At 40.7% G+C, this 22,898-nt stretch overlaps 2 protein-coding genes across 4 annotated transcripts in view; both read left to right on the forward strand.

Moving 5' to 3' along the window:
• EOGT (EGF domain specific O-linked N-acetylglucosamine transferase) overlaps positions 1–2,113 on the forward strand; it is a 56,177-nt gene extending 54,064 nt beyond the window's left edge. For both annotated transcript variants that reach the window (XR_011250864.1, XR_011250863.1), the window contains one exon: positions 1,830–2,113. The gene's annotated coding sequence lies outside the window, so the exon portion shown is untranslated. The remainder of the gene's footprint in view (positions 1–1,829) is intronic.
• TAFA4 (TAFA chemokine like family member 4) overlaps positions 1–22,898 on the forward strand; it is a 219,572-nt gene that overhangs the window by 12,259 nt on the left and 184,415 nt on the right. Inside the window, exons 1-3 of one of the 2 annotated variants that reach the window (XM_069561697.1) lie at positions 2,660–2,763; positions 4,643–4,755; positions 6,616–6,678. The exons of the other annotated variant lie outside the window; for it this stretch is intronic. The gene's annotated coding sequence lies outside the window, so the exon portion shown is untranslated. Of the gene's footprint in view, positions 1–2,659; positions 2,764–4,642; positions 4,756–6,615; positions 6,679–22,898 lie in introns of those variants that run through there. 2 annotated transcript variants of the gene reach the window in all.

Below are 22,898 nucleotides of genomic sequence, written 5' to 3' on the forward strand. Positions count from 1 at the left end.
CAGCTGGACCACACACCAGGAACTATTTTTTTTGATTGAATAGACCCAACAAGGAGCAGTGACGAACATTATTTAGATAGCCCAAGAGGCTGTCACTTCTCGAACTAGGTTAAGTTAAAAAAAACAGGCTAACAGGTTAATTAAAAGATAACACTGTGCAATTGGACATAGCACCTGGGTAATTGTTTCTTCCACTGAGACAAGTATGTAATGAATATTACAGAGGTCTAGGGGAAAAAAAATAAACTTGTGTGACAAAGATGAGACTCTTGTACCTAAAGCTCAAGTGCTTTCCCTGTATCCCTATATTAGGTATTTATAAGCTTGGATGCATAATGGAGCAGTTTTAAATGACCTACAAATGCTGAATAGTTAGCCTGGTCAGTAGGTTTGGGTTGTGTTTAATTGTATGAAATAGATGACAATTACAAAACCCTTTTTATCTGATAAGTTTCAAATACACACAGAAGTAGAGTTGAGTGATGAACGCCCACATACTCGTGACCCACTTACAATGATCATCAATTCATGGCCGCTCGTGCTCCGTGTACACCCTACCTCCTTTGGCACTGAATTATTTTGAAGTAAATTGTGACATCATATCATTTTAGTCGTAACTATTTCAATGTATAAAAAGGTGATCTGGGTGATGGGTCCTAATCAATTAAGTTTTTTGAGTTAGCATTATGAGAATATTTTTGTAAAATACTGGTTAATTGTACAACCTCCACAAAATGACTTCTCTGAGCCTCAGATTCCTGTTCTGTAAAAGGGATACCAATAATACTCAGATATGGTGGTGGTATTGTGAGGATCATGGGAGATACTCAAGACAACATAACATCAAAGTGATAGAAAACTATTAACTCATCATGATTGCCATTGTCATCACTGGAATTCAGATTTTATAGGCAGGTGACATATGGGAGCTTTGAAAAGCTGAGTGATGAGATGTAAGAGGCTACTAGGAAAGGAGATGGTAGAAAATGTGGCAAGTATATCAGAAAAAGGTAAGGAAACCAGAAGATATAGGAAGGAGATAAGCAGGAGGAGCCAGTAGCCCAGGCATGTGGGACAGTGAGGCTAATGGGTCTTCTGATCTCTGTGGCCACAGGTTCCATTTCTTGGAACCAGGATACAAACTTGGAAAAGTGAAACATCAGTGGAAGTTGAGGAGGAGACAGAGAACTTGGGGCTTTAAAATGTTAAATTCTATTAAAGTTCATACCGTATTATTAATAATAAATACTATTACAGTGTAGAAGTTGAGCTATATATATGGAAATAATTTTTTTAAGTCTTGTATAATGGGTCCCTACTTTCCAGAAATGATGCATGCAAGTCATCTCATGGAATTTATGTTGGGGGGATTTGATTGACTCTCTAGCAATGGTAAAGATCCCCTGGAGGAGGGCATGGCAATCCACTCCAGTATTCTTGCCTGGAGAATTCCGGGCACAGAGGAGCCTGGTTGGCTACAGTCCATAGGGTTGCAAAGAGTAGGACACAACTAAGCAACTAACACATTTTCACTAGGGATGGCAGTCTTATCAAATGAAGACGATGGAATGATTCCCCAGATAATTTTGAAATTTTGGATCAAAGGTGACTGTCTCTGCTATTTTATTCCTCGAACATTTATTTTTTTGACTAATATGGATCATGATCTAATTTCTTCATCTGAAAAATAGCATACAGGATAATTTCACAATACAGTATCTCCAGATGATAGAATTTTTCAGTGTATATTTGTAAGTTATTTTAATTGTTATGCTTTAGAAATGAGTGCAGGCAAACTTTGACAACCCTTGCTTTTTTTTTTATTTCAGAACTTACCTATCCTGTCTCTCATTCTCAAAGAACTGAATAGCCACAGAGATACGTTGATGAATGAACCCCAATAAAGGAGTTAATGGCCGATATGGTGTTAATTGGGGCTACTCCTCTTAGAGACCATTTGCAGTTGACAGTCTCCAGATGCCTTGACTGGAACGAAGGGATAATGGAACCCTTTGTGGTTGCAGTGCCAGCGAGAGAAATATTTGGGGGCAGGATGACATTTGGCGTCTTCACATCCAATCACACGAGAATAAAATTTGTAAATCACGTTAAAGAGTTTGGATTTTATCCTTAACCGGGTGCCTCCCAGTGAAAATGGAAAATGACATAACTGCAGCTGGATTTTAGAAAGGTCAGTCTGGATTGTTTAGAAGCAAGGGGGGGGGGAGGGGGGAAGTGGGGGGGGGAGGGGGGAAGTGGGGAGAGGGCAGGGAAAATAGGAGAGAAGTATAGATAGGATACTGCTTATACTGGCAGTGAGGATGGAGGAACGCGAGCATGAACTGGGAGAGTGGCAGTGAGGGTGGAGGCTACTGGGCTGTTAGTAAATGTGAGAATCGTAGACCTTGATTGTCAATTGAATGAAGAAAATGTGGGTGAGAGGTCAAGGATGGTACTCAGGATGCAGGTTTGGGAAATAGGGTAGATTAGTGTATCCCTTGCTGCGTCAGCTCAGGCAGGGGGAGAGGCAGGTTCTAGAGTAAAGGTGTGAGTTTCATTTTGGATGTGTGGAGTTCGAGATGCCTGTGAGCTGGAGGTACCCTGTGGTTATTAGAATTTTGGTTCCTGGCAGGACAGATGCCTCTGGGGTAGACATGGTGGTTGAAGCTTTGGGAATGGATAGGATCAAATGGACAGCAGTCAGTCACAGAGCATACAGACACACAGATGCTGAGCCTGGCTTGCGTCAGCCCCCTCCGGTTGGTGAGTAAAGTAGCTTTGGATCCTCCATCCCCAGCCAACAGCTGAGTTATCACAGAGTGAGCCCTGGGAGCCCATTGAGTGCCACATGGAGTGGAATCACTTAGCCACGCTCCCCTGACCTCAGTCCTATCCCACTCAATTGTGAGGTGCTAGGAGATGTTTGGGAGAAGGCAGTGGCACCCCATGCCAGTACTCTTGCCTGGAGAATCCCAGGGACGGGGGAGCCTGGTAGGCTGCAGTCCCTGGGGTCGCTAAGAGTCGGACCTGACTGAGCGACTTCACTTTCACTTTTCACTTTCATGCATTGGAGGAGGAAATGGCAACCCACTCCAGTGTTCTTGCCTGGAGAATCCCAGGGATGGGGGAGCCTGGTGGGCTGCCGTCTATGGGGCTGCACAGAGTCAGACACAACTGAAGCGACTTAGCAGCAGCAGCAGCATGCGATGCTTATTGCTTTAAGCCACCATGTGTTGGGGTTGTTTATTCAGCACTAGAAAACTGGGCGAGTTGTCTGTGCCACACTCCCTTGTAATCCAACTTTGAAACATGATATGCTCAACTGAGTGTTGTCTTAAGCCAAAGGGACCTACACACTGGACGAAAACCTGTGTTTTCATCTGTGTATGAAGGATGATAATACCTGCCATCCCTTCTTTTCAGAATTATTTTACGGCCCAAGTAAGATAATATATGTGAATACACTTCATACATTATAAAGCCCTCTACAAATATAGATGAATTTAAATAGAATTGGAAAGCACTCTATCAATATAGCTTAATAGATTTTTATTATGGAAAGAAAGTTTTAATGATATCACAAACGTTAAAAACAGTATTAAATATTCAATGCTACTGACTGTACTTATAATTTGAAGTTACATAAGGATCATCAGAATGACTTTGACTTTCCATAAATTGATCTAGAAGCTTTTTATCTAGTTCTCTTTGTCTGTTTAGTATTTTGGTTCTTTGTCAAAGGGTGGGAGTTGATTTTTAGCTCTTCTTTCATCTTGTGTTGGTCTAAAAAGGCCTTATTTACTTAAGGAAATTGAGCAGATCCATCTTGGTGGAGAACAGGGAATAGAATTGGATCCAAATTGATACCCAGGAGTAAGAGGCTGCCTTGGATGGCTTGCTACTAGCTACTGCCAACTTGCTTTTAAACTTTGTCACGTTACCTCTTCAGTAAATCGAATTACCAAATTATCATCAGTTGCTCAGCAATCTGATGATCTGGTACCAGTTTTCTTCAGGGTAATTGAACTATTTGTGTAATTTAAATTAACACCAATCTTGAAATTTTTCCATCACAATAACTTTGAGAAAGTGGGTGGATGGAGGGTTCTAATTGAATTGTGATTCTTAATAGGTACAGAGGGAAGGATGCTTTCCCAGGTTTATTTTTAGTTCTTTGACACATGCCTGTAATAGCCAATTCAAGTAAAAGCAAAAAAAAAAAAAAAAAAGTCAGATGTGAGGTGGGATCATCTGGGTCCTTCCTGTAGACTACAGTGTCTTAATATTGGCACTACTGACCATCTGGGGTTGGATAATTATTTCCAGGGTCGGGGGGTGGGGAAGCTATGCTGTCTCTTGTAGGATGTTCAACAGCATCCCTGGCTGCTGCCCATTTTGATGCTTTAGTCATTCCAACCCTCAACTCAGTCGTGCAAACCAAGAATGTATACAGATATTGCCGAAGTCTCCTAGGGGCCCAGTTACCCCCCTTTCTTTGAGAACCATTGCTGTAGATGATACAGTGTGTTTCTCCTGGTAGGAAGCAAAAATATTTTGTCCCAGACTCTTCTCTACTGCTTATCCCATCGCCGTAGCCCCAGCCCACAGCTTTGTGCATCACATACGTTTCTTGTTGAATCAGCTCATCTCCACGGGTGCTTTCCCTGGGCAGTGATCTCATGTTTATCTCCTTGATGTTTGACAATGGACTGCTCTTCATCAGACCCACTTGGAAACTGACATCCACATTTGAAGGTGATTTTTTTTTTTTTTAAAGAAGTCATCCTTTAAAAGGTCATAAAACACTTGGCATTAGTTTCTTAGAGTGTGTGATGAATATTTCAATAGTTAAAAATGTAGTCAGGCAGCAAGGAGATGATTTAATGTTGTAAATAAATCTCTTTGTGGGATTTAATGTGCAAAAATGGACAGCAATGGCTTTAAAAAATCATTCCCCAAATGATGGGATCTATACAGTGGTGCTCTCTGTATGTTGAATCCATATCTGGAGATAGTGTTCATTGTATCTTTCTTAGATGTTAGAGGAAGACACTAAGATTACTTTTTCCTCTTGGGACCTCTATATCTTCTTCTCAAAAGGAGAAGCCCATAAGGTCAACTTTCTGGGAAACAGTACTGATATCAGATCCCTGCAGAATGTACTGTCCATTGCAGTAATTGAATTCCAATAGATAATAGTCACAAATGATAACACAGAAGTAGTGATAATGATCAGAGAGTTGTGTGTGTTATTATTCTAATAACCCTGTCAGTTGATTGTGGAGTTGATGGTCCTCTTGGCCACATTTGGCTGCTGCTATTTTTGTAATGAGAACTAAGAACATTATTTCTATTTTTTTAAGTGATTGAAACAAATAAAAAAAATCAAAGGATGAAGAATATTTCTTGACTTCTTAAAATTATGAGATTCAATTTCAGTGTCCACGAATAAAGTTTTATTGAGATGTAGCCATGCCCACTCATTTGCGCATTGTCTGGGGCTGCTTTGACAGAGCTGAGCAATTATGACAGAGACCACACCGCCCACAAAGCCTAAAGGAGTTAGTATCCAGCCCTGGATGGATAGAGCTGGCTCACCCTTGATGTGATTATGCCTGGAGAAGGAAATGGCAACCCACTCCAGTGTTCTTGCCTGGAGAATCCCAGGGACGAGGGAGCCTGATGGGCTTGCCGTCTATGGGGTCGCACAGAGTCAGACACGACTGAAGCGACTTAGCAGCAGCAGCAGCAGCCCTCGTTTTATAGAGGTGAAGTAAAAGTACAGAAAATAAGTCATTTGTTTAAAGTCCTGTGTCAATAATGTGACAGAGCCAGAAATTTGAAGTTAAATACTCTGGTACCATGTGTGGTGACAGTAAAATTTGCCAGGACAGAACTCCTCTTTTTTTTTCCTTTATTTTTTAAACATTTATTTTATATTGGACTGTAGTTGATTTACAATGTTGTATAGTTTCAGGTATACAGCAAAGTGATTCAGGTATATACATATCTATTCTTTTTCAAATTCTTTTCCCATTTAGGATATTACAGAATACTGAGCAGAGTTCCTATACTATACAGTAGGTCCTTACTGATTATCTATTTTAAATATAGTAGAGTGTATGTGAGCTTCCCTGGTGGCTCAGACAGTAAAGAATCTGCCTGCAGTACAGGAGACCTGGGTTCGATTGCTGGGTTGGGAAGATCCCCTGGAGGAGGGTATGGCAACCCACTTCAGTATTCTTGCCTGGAGAATCCCATGGACAGAAGAACCTGGTGGGCTATAGTCCATGGGATCGCAAAGAGTTGAACCCCACTGAAGCGACTTGGCACACAGAAAGTGCATATTTCAACCCCCATTTCCCAGTCCCTCCCCGCACCCCTTTGGTAACCCAGAACTCATCATTTTAAACAAATTAGCAGAAACAACTTCCCATAATTCAGCTCGCTCTTATTATACTTTGCAGTCCATTCATACTTGATTTTTGTATGTAGGTCCCCAAGCAGCAATTCCTGAATGAAGTGAAGAGCGTTTTGTACTCCTTAGGCTGTACTTGGACAATATTCTCTTCAGCCTTTCTAAGAATGGGTGTTTGTATGTTTCCTTTCATGCAGCAGGATTCCCGCCATACAAGGAAGCACCCCTGAGGGGCAGAGTCCTGAGGTCTGGAAATCTAGGTGGGTAACTGATTTTCTGCTACACAGAAACTCTTGTGAGGGAGGAAATGTCAAGGGCAGAAGGACGGTTTCTAGGTCTGCGGTAATTGAAGTTTAAATGTCTATGTAGAATAGTTAGGAACTTAAAAAAAAAAAAAAAAGAGAGAATCTCATCCGTCTGGCCCAGAATTGGCCTTGCTTCATTCAGTTTCTCCATTTCAAAAGATGAAAGGCTGCATCGTCTGCCAGGATTTAGCGTCCAGTCCCAGGGCATCATTGTGTTTCTAATCTGATGTTTGGGCCATGACGCCATCCCCTCTGCCTGCCGGTCAAGATCCCTTCCTTTTTTTTTTGTTAGATTGTTAAAAGGCCCTAGACATGGATCAATTTCAGACAGCTTTTGGCTCCATAGGGAACCAGCTCATGGGTCTTTGGTTTTATTTTATTCCTTTCGGATTTTAGAGCAGAGTTCATTCGTAGTAGCAGAGGCTATAATCATTCTCATTTTAAAAATACAGCCACACACTCACAAATTAAGAGTGGGGGATGTTCTAGATCTTGACTGAAGTGATGGTTCTGTGACTGAATATACTTATCAAAGTTCATCCAAATGTATACTAAAGATCTGAGCATCTTAACTTCCACTAAAAGGGCATTAGGGGCTTCCTTGGTGGCTCAGATAGTAAAAGAATCTGCCTGCAATGTAGGAGACCCCGGTTTGTTCCCAGGGTGGGAAAGATTCTCTGGAGTAGGAAATGGCAACCCACTCCAGGATTCTTGCCTGGAGAATTCCATGGGCAGAGGAGCCTAGTGGGCTACACAGGCCTTGGGGTTGCAAAGAGTAGGACACAACTGAACGACTAACACTTTGAAGAGGGCATTAGAGGGAAAATATAATACGGAAACCAGATTTTTTAAAAAAGTGAGAATAGTTAGAGCACCTGTGTGAGGCTGGGTAAACCCAGAATTACTCTTTAGTAATCACTTCTAATTCTTCAGATTTCTTGAATCCCAGATCAAGGTATGTCCTTGTGGGAGGCTTAAATTCATTCCCTCTAATTTGTGTTCTGCATTCCTTTGAAGGTAGTCATTCTAAGGCTACATAAGGATAACTAATATTTATCCCTATAAATAGTCAGTGTCAGAAAGGTAATCTTTATTTTTGAATCTCTTTATTATGCCACATTGGATTTACAATTAAATAAAGATGCAAAATCTACCTGGGATGAAGGGCAGTGAGTGTATTTATTTTATTTTAGTGTATTTATTTTAGTGCTTATTTCCTCAAGCTTGTGAGAAAAGTGAAGTGTAAAGATAAGAAATATGACTTTAAAATAAAAAGTCTTTGGGTGGAATCATTTATCATGCCTCTGATACAGATATCCAGCCTTAGATATAAATATTTCAGGATCAAGATGCTTTCATCTCTCTCTGCCTTGCAAGAAGGGAAGATTGGAAACAATCTTCCTTAAAGTAAGCAGCTTTAATGATTGTTTCTAAATCAACTGAACTGTGTTGGGAAAAAAAAGAAGCTGTATGAATCCTATAATCCCTAGTTTAGTTGTAATGAAATTGTCCAGGCTAAGAAGGGAACAGATGGATTCTGATTAATTTCTACTAAAACCAGCAAGTATCAGCCTCAATATTTTTTATAAACTTATCAGGGTAAATGTTATATAGTCATAAGAGGATGGAGGAAAAAGAGATATGTAAATGAACTTATAAGTGGGTTATGAATAGTTAAGGGGGATATGCTTAAAAACACCATTTTTAGCAACATATCAAAATGGAGATTTCATTTAATCAGGGTTTTCAGAGATCTTTTCAGATTTAATTCCTTAAAAAATAGTTATGTTGTTGTTGTTTGTTTTTCCCAAGAGAGGATTCATGGCTCTAAGTATCCAGCAAAGTGGCCCATTGCATATTATGGGCTTAATTAACAGTAAGAAGAATGCAAACAGGATTTAGAGAGCAGAGAAGTTGTGCCTCAGATTCACCATTTATGATTCCAGGATGATAATTGAAAACAAAGATGAACTTTACCAGGACATAATTTGGAATGAACTTAGATAGTTCAGTTGCCACAGTTCATTAGTTTTATGGTTGATATTTAGGATGCTGAGGGGTACAATCTTAGCTTCCCCTGTCCTTTTTGGGACCTCCTCACTCCTCCAGTCTGTCAAAGGGGATACAAAGAAATCCAGAGGCTTAAGCTTTAAGTCTGGCATCTGCTTGAAACTAGAACTGAAAATTAAAAAGAGGCAAAGCGAATCTGAGGTGGCATTGGTCCCACATTCCCATAAGGTATGAAGTATTTACCTCCAGCAGAAAAATCAATCACTTGGTTTTAGATTTTAAAAATCCTTCTGCTGTCTAGCTTTGTCTCCTGCCTGGCATCATTTTATATCGTCCACTTCTCTCCCTGCTGGGCTGTGAGGTGGCCATAGGCTGTGAGCCTTCTAAGGAAATAGAATCCTAACTATAACTTTCAACATTGTCAATACCTAACTAATGACCAATGACCAACAAAAGGCAATACACATCATCCCCCAATGGAGTTCTCATTTAAAGACAACACAAAACCAGCTCTAACTTTGCTCTGTAGTTTTAGGAACAGAATGGGATCTTTCTGAGAACATATAGAAAAAAATCTCTCCTTCACAGCTACTGAGTGATATATTTACATACAGAAACATGAGGTTTGTTAATAAAGTCTCTGGTGGTTGTGTCATTGGTTGCTGGAATGTGGTGACTAGTAAATGAATTTGGAATTAATTTGACACTAGATATCCCATTTCTTTGTGTTATTATCTTGTCATCATAGCTGTGACTTAGAAATAGGATCTGCTTAGGGACAAAGACACTAGTTTACTGTAATAAAAGCAGGCTGTTTGGGAAATTTGACCCTAGGATCATGATTTTAACTTGATAGTAGCCTATCTACCAGGAGAAGGCAATGGCACCCGACTCCAGTACTCCTGCCTGAAAAATCCCATAGATGGAGGAGCCTGGTAGGCTGTAGTCCATGGGGTCGCTAAGGGTCAGACATGACTGAGCGACTTCACTTTCACTTTTCACTTTCATGCATTGGAGAAGGAAATGGCAACCCACTCCAGTGTTCTTGCCTGGAGAATCCCAGGGATGGGGGTGCCTGGTGGGCTGCCCTCCATGGGGTCGCACAGAGTCGGACACGACTGAAGTAACTTAGCAGCAACTTCGCAGCAACCTATCTACCTGGGAGCTTCTGTCCATCTTCTGCCTGCTAGGTCTGTAGGTAGAAGAGACTCCGCCTTCAGAGTCCTGGCAGAAAACGACAATGACCAACTTCTCCATGAAACACAGCAAGCGTCATGCCTGGGGCCTATGAAAATGGAGCCCATGAAAATGTTTTAATTTCTTTTAAAACCAAGAGGGAAAAAGTGGCTTTAATCCAGCCAGATTATATTCATCTTTATATCAGTGCTGTCATAAACTAAAAAAATAACTGTAATAGTAATTGTAATAGTTTTTTTTTTTTTTTTATGGAGGAAGGATTCACAAAGGTGGAAATGCCAGAGGCCCTTAACTGTCATTGTGTGGACCTGGAAACTGATGACTCTCAAAGATTTTTCACTGAAGAGAACAAGATGCAGGGGGCTGCTTGCAGAGGTGTGGTTTGGATCAAGAAAACTGGCCAGGGAGTGGAGCATTCAAGGTCTAATAACCTTGAGTTATTAGTAACTGTGATAACCATCAAGGACAACTAACCATCATCACCCTTGGGCCTGAATTGACGCATTGGCAGGTGGTGACTATTGGCTAAACCCAGCTAGAAGCCAAAGGAAAAAGTAACCCAGAGGTCATTCCACATAGGTCAGCATCATAGGACACAGAGCAGGACAGGAAGAGCAGAAAATAGACCAGAGCTGGGGAGCTGGGGTTGTCAACAAAGAAGAACCAATACTAGGACTCGTATTCCAACCACTTTCTGTCTCAAGAATTTTTTTTTAATTAATTAATTTATTTATTTTATTTATTTATTTTTTAATTTTAAAATCTTTAATTCTTACATGCGTGCCCAAACATGAACCCCCCTCCCACCTCCCTCCCCACAACATCTCCGTGGGTCATCCCCATGCACCAGCCCCAAGCATGCTACACCCTGCGTCAGACATAGACTGGCGATTCAATTCTTACATGATAGTATACATGTTAGAATGCCATTCTCCCAAATCATCCCACCCTCTCCCTCTCCCTCTGAGTCCAAAAGTCCATTATACACATCTGTGTCTTTTTTCCTGTCTTGCATACAGGGTCGTCATTGCCATCTTCCTAAATTCCATATATATGTGTTAGTATACTGTATTGGTGTTTTTCTTTCTGGCTTACTTCACTCTGTATAATTGGCTCCAGTTTCATCCATCTCATCAGAACTGATTCAAATGAATTCTTTTTAACGGCTGAGTAATACTCCATTGTGTATATGTACCACAGCTTTCTTATCCATTCATCTGCTGATGGACATCTAGGTTGTTTCCATGTCCTGGCTATTATAAACAGTGCTGCAATGAACATTGGGGTACATGTGTCTCTTTCAATTCTGGTTTCCTTGGTGTGTATGCCCAGCAGTGGGATTGCTGGGTCATAAGGTAGTTCTATTTGCAATTTTTTAAGGAATCTCCACACTGTTCTCCATAGTGGCTGTACTAGTTTGCATTCCCACCAACAGTGTAGGAGGGTTCCCTTTTCTCCACACCCTCTCCAGCATTTATTGCTTGCAGATTTTTGGATCGCAGCCATTCTGACTGGTGTGAAGTGGTACCTCATTGTGGTTTTGATTTGCATTTCTCTGATAATGAGTGATGTTGAGCATCTTTTCATGTGTTTGTTAGCCATCCGTATGTCTTCTTTGGAGAAATGTCTATTTAGTTCTTTGGCCCATTTTTTGATTGGGTCGTTTATTTTTCTGGAATTGAGCTGCATAAGTTGCTTGTATATTTTTGAGATTAGTTGTTTGTCAGTTGCTTCATTTGCTATTATTTTCTTGTCTCAAGAATTTTTAAGTGGATATAACCTCTGCCTTGGTATAACATTGATAGGATCCATGTGTGAATTATAGGAAAAAGGAACTTATTTTCTGCTTCAGAAAGAAAGAAACAGATTTGAAAGGCTTCTGCCCCATCAAGTGACCCCAGCCTTTCTTGCTCACTTGCTGTAGCTGGAAGCACCTAACTTTAGGGTTCTCCTCCCTTTGCAGTCAGGGCTCAATCTCCTTTTCCAGTCTAGCGAGGGGGCAGTTTGGAGAAATGGTCAAGGAAAGACTTTTGAATCAGACTGTGCCTGGCCTAGTTTGATGACTGAATAGCTATCTGACCTCCCTGTGCCTCAGTTTCTTTATCTGTAAAAATAGAACACTAGTGATACATGCTTCATAGGGTGGTAGGGAAAATTAAATGAAGTGATAGTAGTATTATGAGCCAAACACACTATTCTGAGTGCTTTATGTATGTTAATTCATTCAACCGCACAAAGAAAAGCAGAGATTAAAGCACAAAGAGAGACATTTGTGATGCTATTCTTTGGATTTCAGGATATAGCTGTGCTTGAAACTCAGCTGCCCCTGGACTTTTCATATATGTGAATCAACAAATATTCTCTAAATTTGGGGAGGAGTTCTAAGTCACTGATATGAAATTTTTGTCACTTGCAACCAAAGCAGTTCCAACAAAGTAGATACTGTATACATATGTGTGTGTACCCATAGGGGCTTCTCCGATGGCTCAGCAGGTAAAGGTTATGCCTGCGCTGCAAGAGACATGGGAGACATGGGTTTGATCCCTCGGTTGGGAAGATCCCCTGCAGGAGGAAATGGCAAACCACTCCAGTATTCTTGCCTGGAAAATCCCATGGACAGAGGAGCCTGGCGGGTTACAGTCCAAAGTGTCACAAAGAGTCAAACACGACTGAGTGACTAAGCACACACACACAAATCTATGTATATAGTGTGTTTATATAGACATAAATATGTATTTGTTAGCTGAGTAAATCAAGGAAGAGAAATGATAGAGTTCATGTGCATTGTCTCTAAACTTTGGCAGATGTTGCTCTCGATAATCTTCCATAAGAGAACTGATGAAAATGACCTCCCACTTATTCAGTACCTATGGTGCCGGGCCATTGTGTGTACCTTATTTGAAATAGTTCTCGTAGGCACTCTATGAGGGCATTATTAAAACCATACCCATTTTATAGAGGAAAATACAAAGCACCAGAGAGCTGAAATAACTTCCTCAAAGTCAATGAGCTGATGGGTTGATTGAGCTAGGATTCAAACCTAAAGCCCTTGCTCTTTTCTCATAAAAGGCTGCCTCCCTGATTTGCATTCAGCATGCAGGGAGGGATGCGTTTGAGCCAGGGTGGTTTTTGCCATCTTCTCTTGTTGCATCAGAGAAGGCGGGGATAACCACAGCACAGGGTAAAGGATAATGGGGTGAGAATTGTGGTGAAGAACACAGTTCATAATGATAAATGAACACCATGCATCCGCTCTGAAAAGGCAGCTTTCTCTCCTACAGAATAACTGAACCAACAGAGGCTTTCCTCTACCTGTTGCCCACCCTGTGTGTGCATTAACAGCAGAGCTCTCCGTTGTTTATCTCTGCGGCAAACCATCTTACTGTGTTATGTGTTTTGGCAACAATAGAAGAGTCTGAAGCAATACTCACTGGCCCAGATCCAGAAGCTAATTCCTTCCTAATGATTTCTATTTGTTAGCAATCTTCCTGCTCTTATTGAAACAAAAAGCCCATCCTAATGGTGGATGGAGATGAGTGGGTGGCTGGGGGGTGGTGGTGGATGGTAGTTCCCAGGCCCAGAGCCTGCAGCCCCTTGGTTCCCCCAGAGTGGCCCTGGGGTAGGGATTGGGGGGCTGATGAATTTTGAAGCCTACTCTGGCAGGCTTCAGCCTCTGAAGGATTCAGTCCTTCTCATGTCCTGCTAATCAGGAATGGAGAAACATCCTCAGATTCCTCCAAGCCCAAGAGATGAGAATCTTGGATTACCAAGGATTGCCTGTCAGACTTGTTCTGATTTTCCTCAGCATCAAATATTTTCTCCTCCTTCTGTATTTCATCACTTTAAGAGGGCACTCACTATATTTTTCTCTATTATTTTCTCCTAATAATTATTTCCCTCTCTTTCTAATATAAAGCCAGTATATTCTAGAGCACTAAAAAAAGAAAATACTCCTAATTCCATCATCTGAAGAGAATAAATTTTAACATTTGTACTCTCTTCCTTTATTTAAAAAAATTTTTTATTTTCTAGTTAAAAGCTTGTGACTTAAGAGGACAGTGTCCTTTAAGGAGGACTCTTTATATTTGGGGTCGCTACTGTATAGTAGATGCTGTGAAATGTTTGCTGAATCTAGCTGATTGAGATGAACACAGGTCCAGCATTGATTTTATCTTGTTAAAATTTTTTTTCCAATTAGTCACCTCAAAGTTGCCTGGAAAGCTCATCAGTCAATGTAGACCGATGAGGAAAGAAGTTTCTTTAGCAACTGAGGTTCCTGCACATCTCAGCCCCCTGGGTCTTTTCTTCTGACTCCTTTCTGTCTGCCTGCTTTTGTTGTTGTTGTTGTTGTTTTTAGAACGTTACTGAGATAGAATTCATATACCATAAAATTCAACAACTATTTAAAGTGCTTTCAGCTTATTGACAAGAGTTATGCAACCATCACCCCTACTTATTTGTAGAACATTTTCATTCCCTTAAAGGAATCTATCCATTTAGCAGTTACTTGCTATTTCCCATTCCCTCCCATTCCCTGGCTACTGACCTACTTTTTCTTTCTATGATTTACCTGTTCTGAACACTTCAGACAAACAGAATCATACAGTATGTAGACCTTTGTAACTGGCTGGTTTCATTTGATAGTAAACTCAAGCAGTGTTCTAAAGATTCATCTGTATTATAGCATGTAGCAGTACGTCATTCCTTTTAATTTTGCTCTGCTTGCATTTTCCTATTGACTGTTCACTTAGAGAACTCTCTCCCTAATGGTATGTGTGTGTATACCCTATGTGTAAGAAGGTCTATGCTACTTGATACTTGCCTTCTTTACCCAGGCAGTGTCACATGTAATATATCCCTTTGCTCCAGACTCCAAGGATCAAGTAACAACCATCTTAGAGTTTGCTAGCCTGTAAGAAACTGTTTATTCCAAGTTTATGTAACATACATTTACACACTTACATGTCTAACTATTGCTGCTGTTGTTGAGTTGCTAAGTCTTGTCCGACTCTTTGTGACCTCATGGATTGCAGCACACTAGACTTCCCTATCCTCCACTATCTCCCACAGTTTGTTCAAGTTCATGGCCATTGAGTCAGTGATGCTATCAATCTAGTCAGTGCTAGTTGGTCTATTAGAAAGCAAGTATGTTGGAAGGTAGCAGTCTTAGAGAGAGAGAGACTGGCACATACAGAACAGTTCCCTAGGACTAGATCGGCAATCAGGAAATGTAGAATAAAATTTATAGATGAATCTGTTGAATTTTGTTTTAAAAAAAGTTATGAACTTGCAAGAGTTTAATTAGCTGGAGGAAGGATTGGCGTCAACCAAATTTTAGAAAATAGAAAAGTTATATGATGTTCTAAATTGTGCTCATTTTCTAGGTATTACTAGAACCAGAGCAATTGGTTCAAGGTTTACCTGAAGCTTTAAAGTCTAGTTGTCAAATCAGTGAGTGTCAGTTACCTCAACAGATGCCACCAATTGGTATCACTTAATATTAATGGTGAAAGTGAAGTGAACCCCCATAGACTATACAGTCCATGGACTTCTCCAGGCTGGAATACTGGAGTGGGTAGCCTTTTTCTTCTCCAGGGGGTCTTTCCAACCCAGGAGTCAAACCCACATTTCCCACATTGCAGGCAGATTCTTTACCAGTTGAGCCACCAGGGAAGCCCAAGAATCCTAGAGTGGGTAGCCTATCCCTTTTCCAGTGGATCTTCCTGACCCAGGAATTGAACTGGGGTTTCCTGCATTGCAGGTGGATTCTTTACCAACTGAGCTACTAGGGAAGCCCAGTGTTAGTGGTAGTGAAGTGCATCTCTGTGATGGTGGGATAATTCTTCCTTAGGAGTTCTGTCTCTGAATACAATTGAATTGTTTTTGTTTCGTATTTCAGAGGTCTCAGATATTTCTGTTATCTAATCAGCTCATTGCCTTTTTCCTCTGCATATTATTAAGGCATTCATTAGCCTTCAGTGGCACTGCAGAAGTTGGCTTTGGTTTAAAATTGTGCCCATGGTAGAAGGAATGTTTCTACAAACCACTTAAAACATTATTAAGCTGTACTCTTTTCCCCCTCAGAATTTGTTTAATCTCATTAGACCTAAAAAATGGCTAAGCAGTGGGTAGCATTTTCATTTTTTGGTGAATCAAAACATGAAAAAGAATGCAAGCATTAAGAAGTAATGAACATTGGATGCACTCTGTATTCTAACTGTTTCGAGTTATAGCAATATAAAATACTTAGATGTCATTATCTCAGATACTTATGATGGGGTTGTTTTTCCTCGATAAGAAATTAATCGGTCATAAATCTGTGTTAGAGTATAACTGAAAGTAAAAACAGACTGTACCAGCATAATTTGGCTTCAGGGATAAAAAGGAAGCAGATGTTGGAATTAGCATCTTTAAATATTATCCCTCTAAGTCAACACTGTGAGATGAGATTGGTTGTGAAATTTTGCATGGAAAGTGGTAGATTCAGTCATCCGCAGTCTCATGGCCTTGACTATGTTTTGGGACCTCTGGAATCCACTGTACTCAGAGACAGAACTCATAATCAAGAATTATCCTAATGTCCCCGTGCTCCCAAAATTGCACTTCATCCGTGAATGTGCAACACACTGATCTTCTCTGGATTATTTCAGTTTTGGTTGTTTACGTGTCGCCACTGTGAGCAGTAATAAAATCCCAGGGCTCAGGTGATACAGTGTTGCTCAGTATTGCCTTGGGCAAGTCATTTAACTTCCATGAATGTTAGTTTTCATGTCAGTAAAAAGGAACAGTTGGAAGCTGCCTTGCATACTTGGCAAAGTGGAAAGCACTGTAGAAAGATAGCACCAGTGGAATAAGGTGTATTTGAAATCAGCAAATTATGACTTCAACCAGTGCAGAAGTACGTTATATAGATGTAGCCCTCCAATATCATTTTCCCTGTCCAGAACATTCCTTAGGAATTTATCCTAAGAAAACAAAGGAATATATGAAGATGTTCATCAGAGCGTTACAAGTGATGGTGAAATAGTAGGAGTGATCTAAATGCCCAGAAATAGGGGGTGGCTAATTAGATTATATTATGAGCATGTTAAGGATGCTATCTATACCTCTAAGAAAATTCATGTTAAAAAAAAAGTGCCAGTTACAAAACCGATGGTAATATGGCCTTACCTTTGGGTTATGTGGAAATACATATATGTGTATGAAACATTGTGTGTAGACAGAACTTGAACAATAATGATTTCTGAGTGCATAGCATATAGATAATTTTAGGGATCGGTGATTTTTTGTAGTCTTACAATTTTCTGTATAAAGAACAAATGACTTTTTTAATTGAAAAGATATGTATGTGCATGTATGTGGAATCTCTCTCTTTCTCTCCCTCCTTCATTGGTTTTCAACCAGGAGCGATTTCTCTCCTCTTCCCTAGTAGAGTTTTGGCAATGTCTGGACTTATTTTTGGCGGTCAAAGCTAGGAGGTACTACCTGCATCTAGTAACCGAGGCCAAGATTCCTGTTCAACATCCTACAGTGGAGTAACCCCCACAACAAAGAATTTTCCAGCCAAAATGCCAACAGCAACAAGATTGCGGAACCCTTTGAATTTCTATTCTAGGTCAGACGTCTGGTCAACCTCACACAACTCAGGGGCAGCTGTCCACAGTGGTGTCTCTCGGTAACACTCACCCTCATTTGACTTTCTTTTTAAACTATCTTCTCTTCCATCCAGCCTATGGAATCTGTACCTCATCTGAAAACCAGAGGGAAGGCTATTTTTTCCCCAGTCTATTGTTCAGAGTATGCTGTGGCTTTTTGATATTCAAAACCCTGGCTTTGGAGGCTCAGAAACCCTTTCAAAGCTATTATGTCTGGCATGGGTTTCAGCGGCATGTTTTGAAACTCACAAGCTATGGTTTTGACTCTTTGTTCTCCAAGTTTTGCTTTGGTATATTTTTCCCTAGAGTTGTAAGCATATTGTCTAGCTGCTTGAATTTGTTATGGGTGAGGATGGAGAGTCATAGATGATAAGGAAGCAAAGGGAATATTTTAAAAATCATCTCAGCACATTTATTTATTCCTCAAAATTTATGTCACAGTGTGCTAATAACCTTACAAAATAAAGCGCTGACATGATGAATTATAATTTATTTTGTGTCTCTTAAAAAAAAGTCTTATTAAAATGCTAGAGTAGCCCAAATTTACCAGGGGCAAAATCAACTTGGTGTGCAAGCTTGTTTATCAAGATAGGGTGGAAGAATGGCCTTAGATGTCTCCATATTCAACCTGACACCCAGTCCTTGATAGTCTGCTTCATTCTCTGCCGTTCTGGCCCTTTAGGCCTGTGCTAATTTGCAAGGTTTGTTTAGAAATTCATGTGTAAAAGCGAGATTGTCTTGAATTTTTCAGACTGGACAAAATGTGAGGATGAAGCCACTTAAAAGTCCTTCAAAACAAACTGTTTGAAGTCCCTTTCATCTTATGGTGCCTAGAAGCAAGATCACTGCTATCTCCCCCAAATCTGCCTCAGTTTCTCTTTTTCTGATAAAGTACAGAACATGCAGAATGTTGAGCACAGGGAGTACCCACAAGGTGAGCTGATGACTTAACTCTCTACCTGTGACGCTTCACTTGGTGGCCTCACTCCCTTCCATGGCTTTTAAGAAATTGTAATTATTATTTTGGCTGTGCTGGGTCTTAGTTGTGGTGCAAAGGCTTGTCATTGCAGTGGCTTCTCTTGTTGTGGAGCATGGATCCTAGGGCACATGGGCTCAGTAGTTGTAGGTCCCGGGCTCTAGAGTACAGACTCAATAATTGTGGCACTCGGGCTTAGTTGCCTCATGGCATGTGGGATCTTCCTGGACCAGGGATCAAAGCCATGTCCTCTGCATTCACAGGTGGATTCTTTACCACTGGACCACTGGGGAAGTCCCCGTCTGTGGCTTTCATGAGTATCACTTGGAGTCCAAGTAGATGACTGCCAAATCCAGGTGTCTAGGCCAGCTCTTTCCCTGCTGCTCAAGGTTCTGAAGCAGCTTGGAGCAGTGGTAAACATTCTCAACTCAGACGCTTTCTAGATTGACAAATCACATAAAAAAAAATCCAATAGTTTCTATGAACTTCAGGTTTTCATCTTTAAAATGCAGAGAATAGAGACTTTCTAATGGAGTTGCTATAATGAAGAAATGAGATTGAGTGAGTAAAGGCACCAAGTGCGTTAGCCAGTTCTTACCTCATACCACAGAATTTTCAGGCACTGGCATTCACAGTGAACTGAGAAATGCAACACCTTTCTGAGGTGATGTGGTCTCAGAGTCAGTATTTCTCCCTGATCTCCAGTTTCTGTAGGCTGGCTTCTTTATAACTTCAGCTGCACATTGCCTATAATTGTCTGTCACGTCATTTAGTTCAACTGCCCCAGCTAAAGACTCAGTCTGTTGGGCTCCCATTTTCAAATTTCAGGGAAAAAGCCTGTAGGCCCATGCTCCTTTTCTAGCCCAGCCACGCAAGTCAGATGGATGGCTAGTTCTTGGTTTAGGAGTCCGGACTAATCTATAATAATTAACTGTTGTTATGTGGGTCAGTCCACCAAGGCATTGGACAGGGCAGATTCCTGCTTGGACATTAGTTTTTATTATCCTCTATTGGAGGAATTTATAATATGATTAAGGTGGGAGTGCTATCTTCTCCGCTTAAACTGGGCATGTAGATGAGCTTATGAAACGAGTGGGACAAGATTTCTTCAATTAGAAGCTGAAAAAGAATTCTTGTTGTGTTTAGAGTCATTTGGCTGGAAAAATATGGTGAGAACTGTTGAAGGACTTCTCCCCTACATTTGGAAAGAAGCCTCCTTTTGGTTGGAAAGAATGATGTCAACTCGTGCAAAAACAAACAAAACCCAAAGTGAAGAAATGGGGAAGACACAGGAACAAATTCATGCACTCTGTGAGCATGTGTGTGTACTTAGTCACGTTTGATCTGTTGTGACCACATGGACAGTAGCCCACCATGTCCTCTGTCTGTGAATTTTACAGGCAAGAACGCTGGAGTAGGTAGCCATGTCCTCCTCCAGGGAATCTTCCTGGCCCAGAGATTGAACCCCTGTCTCCTGTATCTCCTGTACTGGCAGGTGGATTCTTTATCGCTGTGCCCTCCCTTGAGTGCTAGTATCCAATAACGCTTCTGCAATGTCTTAGTTATGTAAAGAGGCAGTTCCCCCTTTCAGCCTATTGTCAGTTTGTGTTGAGTTTCTGTCGCTTGCAATTAAGGGTTCTGGCTAGTATGGTTTCTCTGAAGGGGTTATTTGGCAGGCAGGCAAATGTCCAGTCCTTTACTTTCTTGAAATCCATGGGATTTGAGGTCTGATAGATTAGGCTTCCCTGGTGGGTAAGTCTCTGATCAAGAGTCAAATGTCAGATGTCCAAGTGAAGCCCTTTAAATCCTGCTTTAACATTCATGACATTTTACTAAATAATGTTCTTTTAAGGTAGAGGTAAAATCTCATCCAAAAATTAAAGTCAACTGGCATGTGGTTTTTTGTTGCATGTATTGAAATAGGGCAGATACAAAGAAAGTTGGAATAAAACCCAATACTTACTTTCCTGCCTTGCCCCAGACTTTGCGCTAGAGCTCAAGGAGAGTAAAAGGGACAGATAGGTACTGGAAATGTAATCATTGTTTCCACTGTGAGTTTGCTACAGTAACAATTTGCATGATACAAACTTAGCATGCTTCCAACCTAAGCACCGGAGATACTTGACCATCTTTGATTCTTCACCACCATCCTCCTCTAGATTTAGTCTTTTCAGAAGAAGCTGAGTTGGTAAACGGGAAAGGAAGAGATTCTTAGAACACATCATTGCTCGGTGTATTGTGGGATGGCTGCCTCTAAGAGTTACAGAGTTAGAAAGGGAGAACATGAACTCGTGGTGGAGCATAAAGGAGACTTTATTGTTGCTCTGTCTCTCTGTTGTGTCCAGCTCTTTGCAAAACCATGGACTGCAGCATGCCAGGCTTCCTTGCCCTTCACCATCTCCTGGAGCTTGGTCAAACTCATGCCCATTGAGTCAATGATGTCATCCAACCATCTTGTCCTCTGTTGTCCCCTTCTCCTCTTGCCTTCAATCTTCCCCAGCATCAGGGTCTTTTCCAATGACTATAAAACCTGTATTTCCTGATAATATCATTCTCATCAGTCTATCATTGATCAAGCATTTCTGCTAATAGAATCACTCCTATTTCTACAAACATCACCTCTCATCCTGGTTTTCTTGGGTCTCACCCTCTTGATTTTTACTGAATGCCTAAATTACTGTTATCATAATCTTTTCTTCAACTGGAATCACCTTTTAATTTAACCTCATTATAAATAACAATTTTCATGAAAATCACAGATTTGGTACTATCATTTATCCATTTTCATAATATACATTAAAAAAAGTTACAGATACTAAAAGAAACCTTCCATATTTTAGCTAAAATTATTGTGTACACCATCTTTGGAATGGAAGCCACATTTTAGAAGAAAACTGGATTATTGTTTCTAATGTTATTGCCTGTATATGTTACAAATATGGAAGGGATGACAGAAGCTTTATACCTCGATATCATTAGTAGACTTCATAAAGACACTTGTTAGAGAGTCTAGCTGAGAATAAGTGAATTCTGATGGAGCAGGGAAGTTAGAGAAACAATAATTTCTTGTTTGTTATGTTTCTCTCCTGCTAGACTGGCAGCCCTGTAAGGACTGAGTCTGTGGCTGTTTTGTTCACTGATGTATCTGAGCAGGTAGCAGAGAGCCTATCATGTAGTAGAAACTCAGTAAATATTTGTTGGGGAAAGAAAGTATAAACTGAATAACAGACTCCATCAGGTCATTGTGGTATTCTTTTGTTAAGGTTTTTGAGGTCAGGGATTATGAATGTCCTTTTTTTTTTTTTTTTTTTTTAAGAAAAGTGAAAGTGAAGTCGCTCAGTCGTGTCTGACTCTTTGGGACCCCTGTGGACTGTAGCCTACTACGCTTCTCTGTCCATGGGATTTTCCAGGCAAGAATGCTGGAGTGGGTTGCCATTTCCTTCTCCAGGGGATCCTCCTGACCCAGGGATTGAACCCGGGTCTCCTGCTTTGCAGGCAGACTCTTTACCCCTGAACCACCACCTTTTTTTAAAAAATATGTATTTATTTGGCTGTATGGGATTTATTTAGTTGTGGCACGCAGGATCTTTAGTTGTGACATGGCAACTCTTAGCTGGCAGCATGTGGGATAGAGTTCCCTAACCAGGGATCTGTCCTGGGCCCCTTGCGTTGGGAGCATGGAGTCTTCGCAGCGGGACCAGCAGATAAGTCCCATGGGTGTCTTTTAAACAGCATCTTGAGTGTCTGGTACGATGTCTAGCACACATGCAAAGATGAAAATAATTTTTTGTTGTTGTTATGTGAAGGTGTGTTTAGTCTAAGTCTGTTAAGTTGTGATACAACAGAAATAGAATCACATATCTTAAATAGCATCACATATCACATTTTAAGCGTTTCATTTTTTCCATTTTTGGTTGATTTAGGAAAATTTTCAAATTAGATTTGGAACATGTTTTTAATTGTGGTTAAATACACATAAAGTGAAATTTATTCACCACCATTTTTAAGGGCATAGTTGGGTGACGTTAACTCCCTTCACACTGGTACGCAGCCATCTCCTCCATCCATCCCCACACACTTCTCTTCTTGCAGAGCTGAAACTCTGTACCCATTAAACACTAACTCTCTGTTCTCCCCACCACCTTTCCACCCCATCCTACTTTCTGTTTCTATAAGTTTGGCTGCTCTGGGTACCTCACATACAAGACATTCTACAGCTCTTGTCTTTTTGTTAGTGGTTTATGTCACTTAGCGTAATGTCCTCAGGGTTCATCCTTGTAGCTTGTGTAGCGATTTCCTTCCCTTTAAAGGCTGGGTGACACTACATGGTATATCTG

The sequence above is a fragment of the Ovis canadensis genome, chromosome 19 (genome assembly GCF_042477335.2).
Source record: "Ovis canadensis isolate MfBH-ARS-UI-01 breed Bighorn chromosome 19, ARS-UI_OviCan_v2, whole genome shotgun sequence".
Taxonomy (NCBI): Eukaryota; Metazoa; Chordata; class Mammalia; order Artiodactyla; family Bovidae; genus Ovis; species Ovis canadensis.